This window comes from Silurus meridionalis, chromosome 26 (genome assembly GCF_014805685.1).
Source record: "Silurus meridionalis isolate SWU-2019-XX chromosome 26, ASM1480568v1, whole genome shotgun sequence".
NCBI classification, from domain to species: Eukaryota; Metazoa; Chordata; class Actinopteri; order Siluriformes; family Siluridae; genus Silurus; species Silurus meridionalis.
In genome coordinates this window covers 14,862,830-14,885,360 of record NC_060909.1, presented here as the reverse complement: position 1 = coordinate 14,885,360, position 22,531 = coordinate 14,862,830, and the positions used below count along the sequence as shown (strand labels likewise).

Genomic DNA, 22,531 nt, shown 5'->3' with positions numbered 1-22,531 from the left:
CTTAAAATCTCACAGTACAGCACACTCAACACAGGACACTCAACACTACCAACGTCTGTTCATTTCTTTCTTTTTTAAATTCCGCGGTCCTACACGAGTGTGTTAATCACTAACAGCGCAACAACAAAACCTACAACTAACAAAATTTGGCTGATACTTCATGCACTATCACATATATAAAAAGAAAAAGAAAAAATCAGTCATTAAATTGACAAATTTGGACATTTTAAAACTAACCACTGAATCCGCAGAGATGAGAGAACTCAAAGATAGCGCCAGCGCGGGAGGAAAGTCACAGCCGCTTCCTGTGATTTCGCTGATGGCATTCTTTTTACAATAAAAGTCTCAACACTGTACTATATTGTGAAATATCACAGTTAATGCCTGTGAAATGCTAATAATGTAAGTTACTGTGAAATATTACTGTTACATCTTGTGAAATCCCGGAAATTTTTTACAGTGATACCATGCTACCAGAACACCTTTTCCACAAAATAACTAAGGCATTTAAAAAAAAAAAAAACATTATTTAACACACTGATCAAAATTAGAGAACACTTTCAGATACCTCCCAGTTATTGGTGTTAATCTGCACCTGGTGCTAATTTCCTTGATTATCTGTCAACCCCTATTTAACTGGCAACATAACTTCCAGTTTCACCGACTCTGCAAGATGGTGGGCCGTTCTAAAGTGACTAAAAGCCGCCGGTGTTACACCAGAATCTGTGACCACCGTATGTTGTGACCATAGAGGGCGCTGTTGCTAAAATGCAGCTTAAAATAGATTGTCTAGAGAAGCTCACTACGCAAACAGCGTAAATGCAAACATCGGCGTCTACTGGCCATTAAATGTTCATGCGGGAACGCGCCGAGCGCCGTGCACGTTACCATGAACGCGCGTGCAGATCATTGCCGTCGTGCTGCAAAGAAACAGTTGCATGAGCCACGAACTTAAGACTCATTTACAGTACTTAAAAAGCTAAGCTTTTCAAATGCTTTTGATATAAAAAAAAAAAACAACCCTGAATGTTATTTATTAAGGCTAATAAAATGCATTGACATGCGGATGCTTTAGACTGTTATATATATACTATATATATATACAGGGAGTGCAGAATTATTAGGCAAGTTGTATTTTTGAGGATTAATTTTATTTGAGGATTTAATTTGAACAACAACCATGTTCTCAATGAACACAAAAAACTCATTAATATCAAAGCTGAATATTTTTGGAAGTAGTTTTTAGTTTTAGCTATTTTAGGGGATATCTGTGTGTGCAGGTGACTATTACTGTGCATAATTATTAGGCAACTTAACAAAAAACAAATTCATACCCATTTCAATTATTTATTTTTACCAGTGAAACCAATATAACATCTCAACATTCACAAATATACATTTCTGACATTCAAAACCAAACAAAAACAAATCAGTGACCAATATAGCCACCTTTCTTTGCAAGGACACTCAAAAGCCTGCCATCCATGGATTCTGTCAGTGTTTTGATCTGTTCACCATCAACATTGCGTGCAGCAGCAACCACAGCCTCCCAGACACTGTTCAGAGAGGTGTACTGTTTTCCCTCCTTGTAAATCGCACATTTGATGATGGACCACAGGTTCTCAATGGGGTTCAGATCAGGTGAACAAGGAGGCCATATCATTAGATTTTCTTCTTTTATACCCTTTCTTGCCAGCCACGCTGTGGAGTACTTGGACGTGTGTGATGAAGCATTGTCCTGCATGAAAATCATGTTTTTCTTGAAGGATGCAGACTTCTTCCTGTACCACTGCTTGAAGAAGGTGTCTTCCAGAAACTGGCAGTAGGACTGGGAGTTCAGCTTGACTCCATCCTCAACCCAAAAAGGCCCCACAAGCTCATCTTTGATGATACCAGCCCAAACCAGTACTCCACCTCCACCTTGCTGGCGTCTGAGTCGGACTGGAGCTCTCTGCCCTTTACCAATCCAGCCACGGGCCCATCCATCTGGCCCATCAAGACTCACTCTCATTTCGTCAGTCCATAAAACCTTAGAAAAATCAGTCTTGAGATATTTCTTGGCCCAGTCTTGACGTTTCAGCTTGTGTGTCTTGTTCAGTGGTGGTCGACTTTCTGCCTTTCTTACCTTGGCCATGTCTCTGAGTATTGCACACCTTGTGCTTTTGGGCACTCAGTGATGTTGCAGCTCTGAAATATGGCCAAACTGGTGGCAAGTGGCATCTTGGCAGCTGCACGCTTGACTTTTCTCAGTTCACGGGCAGTTATTTTGCGCCTTGGTTTTTCCACACGCTTCTTGCGACCCTGTCGACTATTTTGAATGAAACGCTTGATTGTTCGATGATCACGCTTCAGAAGCTTGGCTATTTTAAGACTGCTGCATCCCTCTGCAATATATCTCACTATTTTTGACTTTTCTGAGCCTGTCAAGTCCTTCTTTTGACCCATTTTGCCAAAGGAAAGGAAGTTGCCTAATAATTATGCACACCTGATATAGGGTGTTGATGTCATTAGACCACACCCCTTCTCATTACAGAGATGCACATCACCTAATATGCTTAATTGGTAGTAGGCTTTCCAGCCTATACAGCTTGGAGTAAGACAACATGCATAACGAGGATGATGTGGTCAAAATACTCATTTGCCTAATAATTCTGCACTCCCTGTATATATAAATGAAAGTGTCTGTGTGTGTGTGTGTGTGTGTGTGTGTATATATATATATTGTATAGAGTTATTGTTATTCGGTAATAAAGTGCTGAATAAAAGACTGAAATTTGTTATTGTTCTCCATATTCATTCTAGTGATACCGATCTCTCTCTCTCTCTCTTATCCTGAAAAGTGAACAACAAACTTACAGCAGGGTCACCAAATTTGATAAGGCATTAATACAGGCTATCAAAATTCGTTACCTCCCTATATCTCACATGCAATGACTTGAATGTTCTTCATATTCACTCTGGTGATGCCTAACACTCTCTGTATTATATCCTGAAAAATATTCGGGTCTCAAGTCAACAGTGACAAACTTACAGCAGGGTCACCAAATTTGACAAGGCATTAATACAGGCTATCAAAATCCGTTACCCCCTCTATTTTACATGCAATGACTTGAATGTTCTCCACAAAGCCATAATAATAATACCATACTGTTTTGTGTTTGATAATGTCTAACACACCAGTATGATTGTTTAAATCTGATTAAGAGTCCTTAATTATCTCATGAATGTAACCACTAATTTTAACCACAAATGTAAAACATACACCCCATTTTATTCTCTTGTATAGTGTGTACTCTGTGTACTTTAATACTCTTGTGCTAAAAATGATAATCATAATAATGACACATTTTTACAACTTATTTGTTTTAATGGTAACTTGAATACCAAAATATTAATAGCAAATAATAACAGGGAAAGAAAGGAGAATTTTAAAATGTGCACGCCGCACAGCTGTAGGACTTGATGGGATCGGGCTCCTGAACACACTGCATATGAAACCACCGGTCACACACGTCACACTGAATCTGTAACAACAAAGGAAACATTGCAAGGTAAATATCTGAAACATCTGAGCTGGGATCCACATACACCATATTCTATTTTAAGACAGATGCTATGTACAAGGGGTTAAAAATGGTCAGAACACTGTCATGAACTGCCTTATTTTAACAGCATTTTACCCAAGTAGATGATAGGGGTTGTTCATTTTTTTCCTCACTGTCTTCTTTTGCCCATTGCTCTTCTCCCCACAGTTGTGGCACAGCTCAGTTAGGTCATCTGGTCACCATTAAAAACAATACAACTTGTCAATAAGTGCATGCATGTGTTATTCATTTAAATAATGTATTACATAAGTTAAAACCATAGAATTAAAGAAAAGTACCAGTTTCATTTAGCAGGGACATCGCACTCTGTCTTCAATACAGATTTACTGCTTCAGTGTTGTTAGCGAATGTCAGAGGCTCCTCTGACAGTAGTTCCTCTGCATACTAATATGGCAAATTTATAACTGATTTATCAGTGTTTAGAAGATCATTGTTAATACAATAGACAGAATGACTGGAACGACAAACGAAATGACAAAAACATAAACTTACTTTCAGGACAAATATCCCACATGAGGTGGCATCTTCCTGACAACAGTGTGCATCTGTGCTGGATGCCCACCTGGATACATGGCAGCCTTGTTTTCTGATGAAGGCCCTAAAAGGTATAAGAAAAGTAAAAATATGCCAATTACATGTTTACACATATTGGTCCCCCTTTTGCTGCTAAAACAGCCGTAAACCGTCATAAACAGCATGAACTTTTTCAGCAATTTGAGCTACAGTAGCTCGTCTGTTGGATCGGACCACACGGGCCAGTCTTTAATCAAGCAGCCAATGAGATGCAAGTTCACCACTGTTTCTTCTTGGACAACTTTTGATAGATACTGACCACTGCAGACCAGGAAACCATTACAATTTGCCCCTTCTAACACAACATCTTTGTGGACAAAATGTCCAATTGCTGCTTAGTAAAGTATATCCCACCCACAAAAAAGTGCCATGATGAAGAGCTATTCAGTGCAGTTCATTCACTGATGACAATGTTACAATGTCATTGTTATGTCTGGTCTGTGTAAATTCAGTGGTTACCTTGTGGACTGCAAACACTGTTGAAGTTTTTTCGAATAATTTCCCAGGGGATCCAATATAAGGCTTCTTCTTTCAGATGGAAAGATTGCCTATAGAAATTGTTATTACTCATATATTCTTTCACATCTATTGGATATATTTTAATTCTTATCAAAGGTTGGCAAAAAAAAAAAGAGCAGTCATCTTACAGCCAATGTCCAGTGCCCGGGCTCATGGACAGCTCCCAAAATAATACTGTATTTTGTTGCATCACACTAAAAAAATACAATTACAATTCAATTTAATACAATACACTTAAAAAAGCTTTACAAGAGAAATAACCATGCCTACCTTTAATCTTGAGCCCCTTCCCTCCCATATACGTGTCATTTCGAATGAATCGATGTAAAGTGCTTTTTTTCCTCGTCTCTGATTGTGGGTTTTTACAGTGTGGGCCATGTATGCATTAATCACCTGAGGCAGGAAAATTATGAGTACAGAAATGTTAACAAGTTAAGGATAGCATAACCTTAAATTACACTTAGATACAGCACAAGTATACAATTCTGTATTGTATACTTACATATACAACTCAGCTCACCTCACTCTCGAGCTCTTTATTGGGAGCAGTTCCGGCAATGTCCCAATAAAAAAGTTTATATGGTCCTATTTTTGACGAGGATGGACAGAACATGCTTCAGCGATTCACTGTGAAATTCTTTAGTGTTTGTGTCGTTCACCTCTTTTGTTGTATTTAAACAATAGGAACATGCATTGATTGAAAAGTTTTTCTGTAATTATGTTTAGTAACTGTTGTGGATGCATTCTTCACCTCTGTAAAGTGCCACTGAGCCTCTCCACCAATCCGTTGGTCTGAGGGTGGTATGGGGCACAAAGACTTCTTTTTATGCCAAGCATTTTGCAGACCTCAGTGTTGATCTACGGAAGATATGTATAAATAATTATATAATATGTTAATAACATAGGTTTTTGTCATTTTACATAAAACTGTTTACGCAACAAAGAACATTCCATAAATAAAAATATTTGTGAAGCAGAATATACTTACTGTGTTGATAAACTCTGCCTTGATCTGTTAAAATTTGTTTCGGCACTTCAAATTGGTAAACAAATTTTAATATTGATTGAGTAAGTTCTGCAGCAGACTTTGATTTCAGAGGATATGCCTGTGCCCATCTCGTGCAATAATCTATTATCACACATATATCCTGATTTTCCTGGTCAGATTTGGCCAACTTTCCAATTAAGTCCATTCCAACCAGTTCGAATGGAGTCTTGACCTGCAAAAACAGACATGAATAGAAAACTTTTATAATAATTTAAAAAATTATATTAAACATATTTTGTAAATATGTATTATCAAGAAATAAAGTGTAAAATGTATATTATTAAGCCTACCCATTTCTCTATGTCCGCTGACATGCCAGGTCAGTAGTACCGTTGAGAAATGGCATCTCTAGTTTTAAGCTGGCCGAAATGTGCACCTATGTTGCTGCTATGGAACTCCTGAAACAGCATGTCAGCCTCTTCTGCACTACAAACAACTCGACATTTTTTAGTGTTGCTGGATCCCTTGTGTTTAATGTAAAACAAATTGTCATCTGGAAAAAATTTAAATAATAATTTAAATTATCATAATCATAAGATTCTTTTTAAACTAGTATGAACAGTCAAACTCAATTAAAACCTTGCACTTGTTTTTTTTATTCTAGTACAACAACTTTAATTACAAAATGTTTTCTTGCTGCCTAATAATATTTTAATCCTAATTATATCCAAATAATACACAAGATAATCAGTGTTATTCACGTCACCACTCAATGTTCTACGGTCACAATGTTATCCCTGATCAGAGTGCATGTATACGTACAGATGCAGACAAATTAGTTTTTACCCTTTCATTAAAAAAAAACAAAATAAAAAAAATGTGGCTAAAATAATTTGAAACGGACAAAAGTAATAATCAAATAAAAATGTACTGAAAATTAACTAATAAAAATCAGACATTGTATTTGAATTTTGGTTCAATAGAAGCATTTATAAAAAAAATAATAATTTGAATGAAACTGGACTGGTCAAAAATGATGGTACACCTAGAAAAGACTGTAAATAATTGACTACATGAACATGATAACGGTCATTTTCCGTCCAGGGACCAAAGCCTTGGAACGCACTTCCAGCACACCTACGAAGCATCACTGTGCTTTGTTGAGTGTTTTTAAATCGCAGTTGAAAACACATTTATTTATTCAAGCTTTTAACACACAGCCTCTGATTCGACTGCTATTTTATGTACAATGTGTTATATTTTGTTGTCTATTGATGTTTTTACTGGAAAGCGCCTTGTGCTCATTTGGTTGTTGTAAGGCGCTCTATAAATTAAATTTTATTGATTGATTGATAAATCAAAGGGTGCCCTTTAGTTAGCATCACATGTGTCTTTAAACTTGTAACCAGTCAGTCTGCCTATTTAAAGGGTAAAAAGTTGTCACTGTGCTGTTTAGGTTTCATGAACATGAACCACAGAAAGCTAAGGAGAAAGTTGTCTAAGGAGATTAGTAAGAAAAATATAGACAAGCATCTTAAAGGTAAGTGCTATAAGACCATCTCCAAGAAGCTGGATGTACCTGTGACTACTATAGTTTCTTTCGGCTTCTCCCGTTAGGGGTCGCCACAGCGGATCCTCCGCACGTTTGATTTGGCACGTTTTACGCTGGATGCCCTTCCTAACGCAACCCTCCCCAATTTATCCGGGCTTGGGACCGGCACTGAGAGTGGCTGGGGATGGTCCCCTGACCCGGGAATCGAACCCGGGTCGCAGCGGTGGGAGCGCTGCGTCTTAACCACTAGACCACCAGGGGACCGTACCTGTGACTACAGTTGCACAAATTATTCATAGGTTTACGGTCCATGAGACTTTAGCCAACCTACCTGGACGTGGAGGAAAATTCATGACAAATTGAGATGGATATTACGAATGGGAACCAAAGAGCCCAGAACATCTTCCAAAGAATTTAGCGGTGAACTCCAAGCTCAAGGTACATCAGTGTCAGATCGCACAATCCGTCGCAGTTTGTGCCAAAATGGACTTAATGGAAATCGACCAAGGAGGACTCCACTGTTGAAGGCAAATCATAAAAAAGCAAGACTGGAATTTGCCAAAATGCATACTGACAAGCCACAAAGCTTCTGGTAGAATGTCCTTCAGACAGATGAGACAAAACAGGAACTTTTTGACAAGAGACATCAGCTCTATGTATGGCTAGAAAACAGAAACAGTTCTGAGGATAGTCTGGTTGACACTTTTATGGCAGCTTCATTTGTAAAACACTACTTCCCATGAGAAAAATGAAAGGGACCAACAGTTTGATATGGACATTAATGCTCCCAATGATGTAAGTGGTGAGTGAAAATGCTGATTCAGCACAATTTCTAAAAAAATGTGGCCCTGTTTTACCTTAAACTGCAAGCTAACTTGTTGTTTTCTGTCTGATATCATGTATTTCTTGAAAATCCTCAACAATTGCCTGTCACACTTACTTTTCACATTAAAAGGAAACTTGGTTGCACTCAGGGTGCCAGAGGCTGACTGTTACATCCCATTAAATGTTCGTGTGTGTGAGTGTTTGTCTCTCTCTATTGGATCACCTTGCTGTCACTTTCTCAAGGTTCCGCCCTCTTTGGACTGCTATTGGCTAAGGAGATAATCAACGTGTGTGACCTGACTGCACCTGTGGCCAATCCGGTAAACTGTTGGGGTTTAAAAAGAGGACTGCAGGACCGTTGGAGAGAGAGCACCATGAGCCCCATTTGTTTGAAGCATTGCTTGTTTATTGTTTGTACTACAGTTGTTGATTCGTTGACTGTTATCTTGTTTGTTTTTGAGGGGTTATATTCTGACAACAACCCTTGTTTTCCCCAGGAGGTTGGGCAGGTAGTATGTCACGTGACTTACATCTTGCAACACGTAGATGATACTATGTATAGAGACACTAGCTAGGAGTGTGCACTACTTCTGTATTTTTGTTAGTTTAGAGTAGGTAAGCTAGGGCGTGTAGAGGCGCTGGAAAAATTTTGGTTTAGTGTTAGGTTAGAGGTTTGTTACTGAGGTAGTTGGGTTGGTTTTGTTATGTTCTTTTCTTTAGCGCCACTCTCCGCCTCTCTCTCCTGTGGGATTATTTCTTATGCTTTGGTTTTTGATAATATTGTAAATATTGTATATACTTTGCCATTCCCTCCTGTTCCTCCTTGTTTAAATAAATCCTTTTATATTATACTTGGTTTACGTGTCCTTTTCCCTGGCATATTTTACAGAATGGAACACAGTATAAATGTTACAGCTTCAACCCTAGACATATAGAAAGAAGTCGTAACAGACAGATAAAAACGATCAAGTTACACAGTTACAGTTACACAAAAAAAGAAAATTGTTAGAGTCGTGTTGAAGGGTTAAGCATAATTCATTTCTTAAACAAAACCCAGATGGCTGTTTTTAATAAAATAGGGCAGTGGTGTTTGGGTAAAATTAGAGGAGAAAACACAAAACCATTTCATTTGTTTATTACTGGTGGTGCAGGAACAGGCAAAACTCATTTAATTGAAGCCATAAAATGAGTCTTCATGACTATTGTCTCAGATTTCTTTGAATCCAGATGATATTTGTGTTGCTTTAACATCACCAACAGGCATTGCAGCATACAATTTAAAGGCTGCAACAATTCACAACACATTTAGTATTGGCACAAATGTAAAGTTGCCATACACACCGTTGGGTGAGGACAAATTAAATTCTAATCATAGACGAAATATCTATGGTTGGTTAAGGCAGAGGATTATGCATGGAGTAAAAAAACAGGCAAAGTAGAATTAATAGCCGGTCATTATGTAAAGGTTCATAACACACGTTTGCCAGAAAAGTAACTTTTAGGCAGAGATGCACGTGTTTGTTTGATGATAGTCATGTGGGATTAAAAATACAAAAACAATGTTGATTTGAGGCAGCAAAATTGCTCCATTCTACACCTATATATGTAGAAGAGGAAAACGTTTGTACGAAAGCTGGTTTTCAGCATCAGTTTCCTTTAAAACTAGCATGGGCATGCACAGTACATAAAGTTCAGGGTTTAACTGTTGATACTGCTGTCGTTAGTTTAAAGTGTTTGCACCTGGTCAGGTTTATGTAGCTTTGAGCGGGTAAGGAGTTTGTCAGGGTTAATAATTAAAGACTTTAGTGAAAAGGCCATTTTCTGTAATGATCAGATTTGTGAAGCTCTTCAAGAAATACCATCTTTTATGGCACATGATGAATCATTGGTGACAGTACAAGATAGTTCCTTTTCTGTGTTTATACTGAATGTACAGAGTTTGTGTTGCCATAAAGAGGATTTAAATGTGTCTATTCAACATGTATTGCTGTAACTGAAACATGGCTGCCAGAACACTATCTGCCTGAAAGTGTACATTTAGAAAACTACAACTTTGTGTGTATTCCTCGTTGTGTTGCATACACAAGTAAATGTTCTCCTTTCAATGATTTGAAACTACAACAACACGGTGGAGTTGGAGTTTATACAACATGTGGAGTGCCAAACACTATTATAACAATTCCAAATCTTAATTTAGAATGGCTGTTGACACATTTTCCTGAAAATGATATTTAGCTTGGTGTTATTTATAGACCACAAACATACCCTTTGTGTAGTTTTAAAGAAAATCTGGGAGGTTAATTGATCAGCTGCCTTCAATTTCAAATAGCATTGTGCTTGTGGGAGACTTTAATAATGATGCATTAAAGTCTAATTCTGTGTGCTCTTTTATGGCAGATGGGGGTTTTATTCAAAATGTTGAGGAACCTACAACAGAAAAAGGAACATTAATTGACCATGTGTACATAAAACATATGACAAATTTCTCAGTATACACAGATATTGTGCCAGTGTACTTTAGCACACACGAGGGAATTTTCTGCTCTTTTAAACTTTCAATTCAAATGGTCTCTGATTCTCTGTTGAAGTATTTGACGGTGTACCATTTAATGTAGTGTATACTTATTTAGTGATAGAGACAAGGACCATGGGAAAATATAGAACTTTTATCTTGTAGGATTCCTGTTAAGGCAGTAACAGATTTATACAATGTCATTATCTGTTTAAACACTGGAAATGTACTTATTACAAAGCTGTAGCTCAGTAATCATGTAAATTCTTCTACTTGTAAAATATCATTAGCTTTTTACATACACAATTCTGGTTACTTGGTGATGGAGACAAGGACCATAAGAAAACACATATCTAAATTATCTACTGTTATTTACATTTTATTACATTAACAAAATAATCATGTACATTCTTTTTCAGGTTTATAAAACCATTAGGATTTAAAATAGTTTCCTACAAAAGGTTTCTTTTTCTTGCATTGCAACAGCAGGATCTTGGCATAGTAAACACTTCTGTAACCATTTAGCTTATTCTTGCAATGTGTTCTGCTATAGAACAAAATATTGGATTTTGTAGAGGAACAGAACAGAACAGTTATTGTGAGTACTGTGCATACCTTATTAAAACATGCTGTTGCTAATACAACTTTTTGCTTTCCCTATAATATAAATGAGAACAAAAAGCAAAAATGCACTGGTAATGGTACTCCAGGTCAACCACCTGGATGGGGTTCAAGTCCCTGCAGTGTACTTGCTTGTTATTATTTACAATAATACTAAAATGTGTTATTATAGACTTCACACAAAAGTAAATAAAACACCATATAACTAAGTGTAAAAATGTTGATAAGAGGTTTATTTCAGCAAAGAAAATAACATAGCTAGTGTTGCGAGACAGAACATTTGACTGTATTCCTGTAATTCATTCTGTATTTTCTAAGGATGAAGTTGATACAAATTGCATCATACAGACTGTTGGCACAAGGGAATATTTTTAGTATATCTTCTTTGTAAAGTGCTCTGCACTGCCTTCCTGTTACAGTTTAAGTTTATATTTCAATACAATGGGTCTCATTCGCTAATAATTGCGTACGTGTTTTGTATTTGGGAGGTAATGCTATGCAGGTAGTTGGTTTGAAAGAGGCAGATGTAGAGGACAGAGGGGTGTGGAGACGGATGATCAACAATCAAGGATTACAGGATCAACTGTGGAAACCCCTAATGGGAGAAGCCGAAAGAAGAGGAAGAAGAATTGGAGTTCTCCACTAGCTATCTATTAGTATAAAAAGTCGTCCAAACGTGTCTATTTCAGACATCGTTGGAGTTCTATTAAAGTCTAAAAAACTCCCCTCCACAGTGGAAAAGATGCTCAAGGCTGCCTGGTACAATGAAAACTGTGTCTCATTCTATCTTTTGGTCACTCACATGGGCTGTAGAATATTACGAGTCTCTGTGGCTACACACAAAAGCTGAACAAAGGCAAATGTATGTAATTTATCTGTAAGCCCATGAAAAGAACCATAGCATCACCAGCATGGAGACTTTTTTCATATTAATGATCCTACCTTACAAATGTGATATTTACATAATATATACATTACATTAGTGACAGAAAATAACCAAGTCAAACAAAATAATTACAATTAAAATGAGTGGCACCTTTTATAATCTGCCATTGCAAAAGGATTGTTTTCATTAATGCATAAAAAATTATAATCCAGTGCATAATGTTTATACTTTTGGCACTTAGTATTTTACTTATATATTATTATATACTTATATACGCATATTATACTTATACTAAAATGTAAATGCAGGACATTTTTACTACAAGAGATCCACAGTGTATTAATACTCTCGAGTACTTCACTACTGATATACACACTTCATTAAAATGTAGGTGCATGGGTACATTTTACTTTTGAGGAATGAATTGTAGTATGTTCATTAATGTGCAGTTAAGTACACTAATAATATTGTTGATGATAAAATATTGTAGTTTTAATACTGTTAATATCAATTTTAATGAACAATTATTAATATTATTTGAATATTGGAGAATATCACGACTTAATTTTCTTGTGGTTTTTACATAAACATTGTTTCCTCGTGATAATTTTTGCTGTGTATGCGGCTTGTTCTAGAGGCAGGATCATGGATAATAACCATAACCATTGTGGCAGCGACATGCGCCCGTGTATTATCCATGATGCTGCATCTAGAACATTACTCGTGATCAGTAATACATTTCCTGTGTTTTCAGCAAATTAGAATGCTCTATGCAGCATCATAGATAATAAACCTGATCATTTATGCAGCTGGAGAAAACTTTAGTTATGATGAGATCACGAGAAAATTAATTCACGATCACGACAAGACAACTCGTTATATCGAGATCAGGAGAAAATTAAAACGAAAAACAGATCATTCAAGGCCTTTTAGGACTTCCGTACTTTTAGCTCCTTTCCCCAAAATATTATATGGCGCAGTCTTAATTGAAGGCCCGCCCCTTCTCCGCACGTGTGCTGCTGAGTGTGCAGAATTGAGTGAGTGAGGCAGAGGTCTGGACAAGTTCAACAGGAGACTTTACCTACTGCGCGCTCATCATAATACATCCGAGACTTTCACCTTAAAGGTAAGATTTCACACCATTTATGCACTTTTTTATAACTCATTATTAGCGTGCAGGTGCGGCCTTGGGAACGTTTTTATTTATTAATGATTTTTAATTTTAACCTCTATGACCTCATCCTTAACATAATGAGCATTTTGATATTAATTTGACATGATATTAATTAAGAATTGTTCAGTGCTGTATAACATCGTTTTAAATTCAGTTTTATTGGACAAATTGTTTTCCAGTGTTGATTGGGTGAAAATAGACAGTTAATCCTACACTGAAATCAGTTTCATATTTCTGTAGGCCAGGATGTTTCTTCTTTGGCCACTGGGAAGTTTAGAGTGGGGGAGGGGAACAGTAGAATGGCTTAGTGTGGGGAGAGGAACAGTAGAATAGCTTAGTGTGGGGAGGGAACAGTAGAATAGCTTAGTGTGGGGGAGGGGAACCGCAGTCCACTGGGAAGAAGTTGGTGTAGTTTAGTGTGGGGAGGGAACAGTAGAATGGCTTAGTGTGGGGAGGGAACAGCAGTCCACTGAAAAGTAGTTGGTGTAGTTTAGTGTGGGGAGGGAACAGTAGAATGGCTTAGTGTGGGGAGGAACAGTAGAATAGCTTAGTGTGGGGAGGGAACCGTAGAATAGCTTAGTGTGGGGGAGGGAACCGCAGTCCACTGGGAAGAAGTTGGTGTAGTTTAGTGTGGGGGAGAGGAACAGTAGAATGGCTTAGTGTGGGGAGGGAACAGCAGTCCACTGAAAAGTAGTTGGTGTAGTTTAGTGTGGGGAGGGAACAGTAGAATGGTTTAGTGTGGGGAGAACCGCAGTCCACTGGAAAGAAGTTGGTGTAGTTTAGTGTGGGGAGGAACAGTAGAATGGCTTAGTGTGGGGAGGAACAGCAGGCCACTGGGAAGTTTAGTGTGGGGAGGGAACAGCAGGCCACTGGGAAGTTTAGTGTGGGGGAGGGGAACAGTAGACGCTGTGCTGCAGTACAGAGACTCATGAAGCTCACTACAGAATTGCAACAGGAAGTTTAAGAAACAAATCAGAATGAAAAGAGAAAATAATAAGGAACAGAGTGAACTTGAAATGTATGTGGAGGACATTTGTGTTTGCTTCTTTATGAGCAAATATATTATAGTTATATTATTAGTTTATTATATGATATTATTAGTTACAGTTATTAAAATGTTACAAATTATTCCAAACCCACATTATTGTCAGTTATTCACCTGCCATGCCCCCTTTGGGGGCTGTCATTGCCTCCGCTTTCTCTAAAGCTCCGGTCTTCATTCATTGAACACACCTGAGACTCATTCACTCACTAATCACCTGCTCCTCTATAAACCCCTCATTCACCCACACTCCACTGTAGGTTCATGTCGGTCTGTTTCCTCGCATGCATGTATTTCGCTTCGTACCTTTTTGTCTCTGACTCCTCACTCTCTCCACGGCTGTGCTTCCTTACCGAAGCGCACCCTGAATTACCCCGATCCCGGCACTGTTTTGGATCTATGTTCATGCGTTTAGTGCGACGTTTAACCCGTGACTGCTCAGCACCACACAAGTATTTATGTTGGCTCTGCCTTGTTTTGTGAATAAACTTTGTTTTTTCTATACTTCGGCTTCCGCCTCCGTATCCCGCATAACAATTATCACTACCAGAGCGGTAGATGGCTCCGTCACAGGTTTGAATAAGCTGGCTCATCATTGAGCGAATCAGACGATCAAAAAAGACAGCGCTGCCTGCCTGCATTGAGAGAACTTTAGTTGGTTTTCGACATGGAAAACACAGAAATTCCACCTTCAACTCCTTCACTTTCAACTGATCGTGGTGATGAGGAAGAAGACCACCCGTGGCCCTATTTAGAGTCCATGTTTGCATTTGTCGGAGTGAAAGACAATTCATATAGAATGAAGTGCTTACTCTGCCTCCTGAAAGATTGCAAAATAATGTGCTTCAAAAATTCACCGTCGAATTTGAAGTTTAAGAAGGGAATAAGCTGTGGAGAAAAAAAAGCACAAGCAGGGAAGAGAGGGGGGGGCTTTAAAGGGGGAAGGGGAAAACTTGTTCTGTTTGTTTACAAAAAGTGTTTTTAGGTGTTCTAATCACTTTTGTTTTTACATAAGAAATACTTGAATGTGGCCTACTGGCCTTTGAGATCTTTTAGTTGCACTAACAAGTTGAGGATGAAAAGGAAATGACTGCTTGATGCACACTAGTTTAAGAAGGGAATCAGCTGTGGCGTAAAAAAGGCACAATTTGGGTATTCTTTTCAGAACATTGTTCCAAACCTGTTTGACTGTTTGACACAAAAAAGATATTTAAAATAAACAAAACAATATGATGTCTTTTGACTGCTTTCTTCAATAACTACATACCACAATACTTGTACTTTTACTTTCAGTACTTGAGTAGTAAATATTAAAATAAACTACTTGTAATACTTAAGTATAAAAATGTTGAATACTTTAGTACTTCCACTTTAGTATGGTGCTTAAAGACACTTCAACTTCTACTCAAGTCACTTATTTGATAGAGCACTTTTACTCAAGTCTGAGTCTCTAGTACTTTATACATCTCTGGTTAATAGTGTAACTCAGGATAAGGTAAGTTAAAATAACATACCTTTATTTGTCCAACGGTGGGAACATTTTTGTTTACAGCAGCAAAGAAAAGAAGAAATGGGCAAATATATAAAGTAGAGACAAAAGTACACATCACAGTGTATAAATACAAAAGGAAAAGAAACGGAGACCAATAAGTTGTTATGCTTTTAAAAATATAGCATGGCTTTAAATTTGTGTTATTGTATTACTGTGTTTTTAGGGTTGGGGTTAGGTTTGGGGTTATAGGGTTAATTTAGGGGAAGATTCCCAATGTTGCTCACCTAATTCTAAAAAGACAAAAATATAATAGACACAAATAGCAAATAAAGGATCCTCAGTCTTGGATGAGTAAAAGCAAAACATCTTTATTCCATACATGTTCTAATGAGGCCAATAGAAGGTGGGTACTTCATCACATCAAAATGATCAAGCACACATGCTGTTTGCTTGCGCTCATATTTATACCCTGAAGACACCTGGGGTCTTTTTTTTTTTCCTTTTCTAATTTCTTCATCTTGGAAAATTTTACCCTCTTTGTTTCAATTCCCCTTATCTTTGGCCTTGGTCTTTCACTCCTTCCATATGGTCCCATATTTGGAGTTCCTGCTCTTCTTCATTCCCCTTATTTTCTGCCTTTATCTGGTTTTATAAAAAAAAAATGTATGTATAAAGCCTTTATTCTCTCTGAATCCAACCATACATTGCTTCAGCCTTTCAAGTGTGAACAACTATTTTGCAGCCTATTTTGTCTTCCTGCCCCTGCAATAGATAAGTGTTATGCTTTTATTCTTTTTATAATGCTGTTTGCTATTCTACATTCATTGAATCTAGCTAGATCAGTGTATTAGATTGTCTATATATGTTTAACTAAATTACTCTACTTGATTATGCAAGTGCCTAGCTTATACTTTATTTGTATTCTCTGAACTGATTGTTACATAGTGTGTAGAATCTTCACAAGAGATCGCTTTTGAATGTGTTATTCTTGCATGCACCGAGCAATGTGTGTTTTTGTCACTGATTTTACCTTGTATAACATCTCTCTGTTGGTTTCTTTTGCTCAGCTCCATCACGCAGACGTTCTGGGACATCTCCTAAGAGTGGTCTCCGCAAACAATATCACCTATTCCAGCTCTTCTCACTTGCTACTGAGATTGCTCGATTTATTGAACATCTCTCTAGCCCAAATGTTCCAGAGAATCCCTGTCTGCCTCCTCGCATCGTGCAGAGCACCTTTACGCGTAATATGGGCGCACACAGACCTTATCTGACCTCTCTGCTGCCTTCAACCAACAGACCCAAACTTATGATCACAATCTGCTTTCCTGCAACAAGGCCACAGTCTTCTCCTTATCCCTCATGCTGGTCTCCCACATCTCCAGTCCCTTCATCCAAATATCTTGCTACTTTACCTTCGCCTGACTCTAAGCCAGAATACTCCCTCATGTCTTCTGCAGCTGAAGAGGCCCACAAGCTTTTTTTATCCCAATAATCAATGAATTCAACACACGTATAACATCAGTCAGACTATATTCTACTCTCACACAAATGCCTTAATTTTGATCATTTTGCTTATACTTGGTGTAAATAGGTTATATAGGTTTGATTAACATATAGGCTAAATAGGTTTTATCAAACTACGTCTATTGTATCTAATAAGTTCTACACTAATTAGGTTAATTTTGTTGGATTAATATTAGTGTGATAACACACGCTAATTAAGGTTGATTAAAATATTTTTCTCGACAAGGGGTTAGGGTTCGAGGGTTAGGGTTTAGTGGGATAAGTGGTGAAGAGCCGGCCAAGCCCAATGTCCATGTTGTGCCCTGGCCTATCAGTCACCAAGCACTCATACCTTGTGTTTTGTCAGTCATGAACATGAGCTCCAAATTACTCTAGACTGTTCATTCAAACCCCATGGGTGTATGGAACTCTATTTATCCATGTTAGTTTCCTTATGCTCTCAGACCACCATTTATTATGTTGTAATCCCATGATCTTCAGGGACCCAACACCATGTTGAATAAAGTGCTGGACAATAAAAGTATGGGCTTCTTTCTAATGTTTGACATTGACAATTAAGCTGACAACACTGATACAAAGTGTTGCTAGTCTCCCCCACCTACTGTTTGCAGAGATATGGAGAACAAGATGAGAATAAAAACTCTGCTTTAAATGACCCTGAAGATGAGATAAATGGTGAGGACTTTGTAGAGTTCACAGCCATTGTAGATGAAAATGCTGTGAGCAGCAACCATTGAAAAATGTTTACAAAAATGTTTGAGTGGAGACCAGCTGTCAGATATTCTTAATGAAACATCTCTCTAAGCAGTGCTGCTGTTCCACTGTGCTTCATGGCCAAAAGTCCTGTTTCTTTCCTTAATGAAATGCCATGGTGTTCTGCATGTACGGTTGGTCACGGAACTTCTAATATTCATAGGAACCATAGTTTTTCCTCAAATCACACATTATAGCCTTCTGTATTTTCATTTATATTCTGATGATCATGAGTACAATTTAACGCTTAACTTTCATATGCCACAGAAATCAATAACTTTGCCTCATTTTTTCCCACACCTTCATTTCACCTCAATGTTCTTTCCCACCATTGGTGAGTGAACATCCTCTATTTTAGTGTTTCCTTTATCCTGCTTTCTCCCTTGCATTTCTCATAACTTTAACTGGTGTCCCTTTTGACTCCATTGGTGCTGCTGTGTACCTTTGGTGCAGTTCTTAAAACTTATGATTAACCTCATATCATATGGCCTGTTTTCTTTAAAGCTGTTTCCATACTCATGCTTTGTCTTATGTGTGCTCTCAGATGACATTTCATGAGCATAGGCTTTGTGAGTCCTTTTAAACTCTACCACCAAATTGCGTGCAGGTGTAATCAATCAGCAACTGGGCGACTGTGAACATTGAACTGTAGCTGAGGTCTGGGGAATGTAGTCCACAGCAGCCATGTTTGTAGGCGGCAATGGCTCCTGGGAATTGCAGTTTGTGGTTTCCTGTGTCATGACATTCTCATTGTAGCTTGTGGGTGGCAATCGTACTTGTAACGGAAAGCAATTCTGGTGCAAATTACAAAGCTTTTATACAATGTCAATGTACATTTGAAAAAAAAGAATTACTGTGTGTGTGTGTGAGGGAATTCTGATCATCATCAGAATAATGTTTTGATATTAATCCTCTTTGAAGCACTTCTACTGAACTATTTGGTCCTGACCTGTAGGAACCTAACCATGAATCCACAGAATAGACGGAGAATTACAAGATTCAACGTCTCTTTTCAGCCATAAAACCCCCTTCCTAAAGTATAGAGTTCAACAGTAGTTGAAGCTGCACCGTTTACCGCATCAACCCTCATTCTTTTTCCTTTTTCCATCTTTCCTCTTCTTTTCCGTCCTCCCCCATTCATAATAGCACTTACCACAGGATCCACCCCTGAGGCACACAGTGTTTATAGCGATATTACAGCAAGCACTTTTCACTAATCAGTTTAATTATAGAAACTATAGGAAGGAATACAAATCATTGATTATTCACACGCTTGCATGGAATAAATCATATTAAAAATTGGTTAATAAATAAATAAACCCATTCCAATTAGTCATGAGATACAAGCGAGTATACAGAAGCTCCAGCATCTCAACCTGCATTTAGACGGATGTTCTGTAAACACTAGTTCAACGGTAAAAGACCTGGGAGTTATTTTAGACAGCAACTTGTCTTTCAAATATCATATCAACCAAGTTAAAAAACAGCCTTCTTTCACCGTAGAAATATTTCTAAGTTAAGAAACATGTTATCTTTATCTGATGCAGAGAAGCTCGTCCATGCGTTCATGACCTCCAGAATAGACTACTGTAATGTGTTACTAGGTGGATGTCCTGCATCAATAATAAACAAGCTTCAGTTAGTCCAGAATGCAGCAGCCAGAGTTCTTACAAGGGCAAGAAAATATGACCACATAACCCCGATCTTATCGTCCCTACACTGGCTTCCTGTTAAGTTTCGAATCGACTACAAACTATTACTTCTCACTTATAAAGCACTAAATGGTTTGGCTCCCATTTATCTATCCAGTCTTTTAACACGCTACAATCCGTCATGCTCCCTGAGATCTCAAAACTCTGGGCTTCTAGTAGTTCCTAGAATAGCAAAGTCCACTAAAGGTGGTAGAGCATTTTCACATTTAGCTCCTAAACTCTGGACTAGTCTTCCTGACAGTGTTCGGGGCTCAGACACACTCACCCAGTTTAAGTGTAGATTAAAAACATATCTTTTTAGCAAAGCCTACACATAACACACACCACATCATAACCTTGTGCTCCAGAACATCTGATCACATGCACATTATCAACTTGTGCTGTTAATATCATGAACAGCAGCTACGCTAATTCCTCTCCACTGCTTCTCTTTCTCTTCCCATCCCGAGACACCCTGAGGTTCCTCCAGCTCCAGTCACCTCCCTCCTCGTGATGATTACGGACCTTTGAAGAAGTAGATGCCGAACTCACAAACATCCCGAACCATCTAGAGACGTACCAGTGCCATTTGGATCCCGCTACATGTGTGGAGTTTTGACATTGGACCTCCTGGAGTGTTTAAAGGCTCTGGCATGGAGAAGCTGATGCTGGATCTGTGGTGATCACAAATGCTGAGCTCATAAAACTCGGAGCTACTAACCATATAGACTGTATAAGACTGTAGAAAGAACATCACTTATAATCTTATACTCCAGTACTCATGTTAGTTCTTACTCTCCAGTGTTCTGTATTGTTGAAAGATTTATGATCAAACTCTTGATGTCACCCAGATGAGGATGGGTTCCCCTTTTGAGTCTGGTTCCTCTCAAGGTTTCTTCCTCATAACATCTAAGGGAGTTTTTCCTTGCCACAGTCGCCACGGCTGCTCATCAGGGACAAATTCACACCATTCACCATCACTGTTGATTTGTGTAAAGCTGCTTTGAGACAATGTCTGTTGTGAAAAGCGCTATACAGATAAACTTGACTTGACTTGACTTGATTAGTATATAAAATTAACCCTTATGTTTGTTTATTTGGTTGTTTTTTCCTTTTTATGTGGAAATAGTGACCAAAATGAAACACCTTATATGGCAGAATCTGTTTTATTAGGCAATGTATTTTGTTTAGTCCTAAGATCTATGTTTTCAGTCTCAACCCAAGTACTTCAGGCCGTCCCCCACGTCTCTCACAGTAATGCACTTTTATTTTCATTCAAACAGGTGATTCATTTTGCTCACTATTTCTGTAAGTTTATTGAGAGGATAAACCCCGTGAAATTTCTAAAAGTTTGTGGACACCTGGTCATAAGATTTATATGTGATTTTTGGACATCCCATTCCACATTTAGTCTCCATTTGCTCTTATAATAAGCTTCCCTCTCTGGGAAAATATTCCACTAGATTATGGATTGTGTTTGTGGAGATTTGTGCTCATTCAGACAGAAGAGTCTTAGAAAAGTCAGGTACTGATGTATTTTAGGTGAAGAGGACTTGGGTTCAATAAGGTTGAGGTAAGAGCTCTATTGCAGGAGATCTTCCACTCAAACCAATGCAAAGCATATCGTAATGGAGTTTGCTTTGTTCACAGGGGTATTGTCATGCTCGTCATGCATCCAAACACATCATATACAATTTTGTGTCTTCAGATTTGCGATAACAGTTTAGGAAAGAACCAACTATGGCTGTGAAAGTCAGGTGTCCCAATACTTTTGTCCTTAGTGTATCTCTTTCTTTTTTCCTTCAGCTATTACCGTGTATCAACTATAAATCTATCACGTTTTTAAATAACAATGTATGGAATAGTAAAAATATAAAATGGTCATCTTTGGAAATACTTAATTTTCTGCCATTCACAACAATAGCAGTGAAAATACACCACATTATGTGTGTGCATGTTTGTCAAACACACCATAAGGCTGTATTTAATAACACTGGACCATGTGGTTAAATTCACTTGAAAAGCACCAACAGAAAAGGGAATCAAGTTATTAGTTAACTGTAATAACATACAACATGAAGTCAAATCAGAACATATAAAACAGTGTATGTTTGCTGTGTACAAATTTTTGTTGATTTTTGAATTGGTCTGAAGAAAAACAGCCATAACCATCTTTATAAAATAATTTATATTATAATGTTTATATTCAATAGTGCAGTAATATAAAGTTACACAACAGTTATATCCTATAATACACTCACACCCCTATAATATCTAAAATCCCCCCACCCCATTGCCTCGCAATCTATACAATGCAGACACTGTTTGATGTGGTAAATCAATGAGCATTCTAAAAATACAAGTCCATTTCCTTCAACACAGTCCTCTGTGCACATCCATCTGAGGAAATACAGAAGACAGTTCAGACAATTTTAACCCTTGTGTCATACAGAAGTGATCTACCCCGTTTAGAACAATTTCACCTGTGTTTTTTTTCCTTTCACTGATAAGGAGTAAACCATGTGGGTTTAATGGCAATAAAAGACATCCATTACAACATTTAAACTAAATGTGAGCGCAATGAGAAAAATAGCAACGGAGGCTGAGGATCATGGATAATGCTGACATCCACTATCCAAAACTCTCTCTTTCTTTCATTCATTCATTCATTTACTCATTCTTTCTTTCTTTCTTTCTTTCTTTCTTTCTTGCATTCATTCTTTCTTTCTTTCTTTCTTTCTTTCTTTCTTTCTTTCTTGCATTCATTCTTT

The 22,531-nt window shown here is 37.8% G+C and overlaps 2 long non-coding RNA genes and 1 other non-coding gene across 3 annotated transcripts; all 3 read right to left on the bottom strand.

The window, feature by feature from the left end:
• Positions 1–3,346: 3,346 nt before the first annotated feature.
• Positions 3,347–3,774, bottom strand: LOC124379769. The gene is made up of 2 exons (XR_006924523.1): positions 3,681–3,774; positions 3,347–3,524 (listed from the first exon to the last, which is right to left on the bottom strand). It is a non-coding gene; the product is annotated as an uncharacterized LOC124379769 (long non-coding RNA).
• Positions 3,775–3,937: 163 nt separating this feature from the next.
• On the bottom strand, positions 3,938–4,716 carry LOC124379777. The gene is made up of 3 exons (XR_006924531.1): positions 4,638–4,716; positions 4,098–4,203; positions 3,938–3,989 (listed from the first exon to the last, which is right to left on the bottom strand). It is a non-coding gene; the product is annotated as an uncharacterized LOC124379777 (long non-coding RNA).
• A 2,709-nt stretch (positions 4,717–7,425) lies between these two features.
• Positions 7,426–7,498, bottom strand: trnag-ccc. The gene has a single exon. It is a non-coding gene; the product is annotated as a tRNA-Gly (tRNA).
• Positions 7,499–22,531: the final 15,033 nt, after the last annotated feature.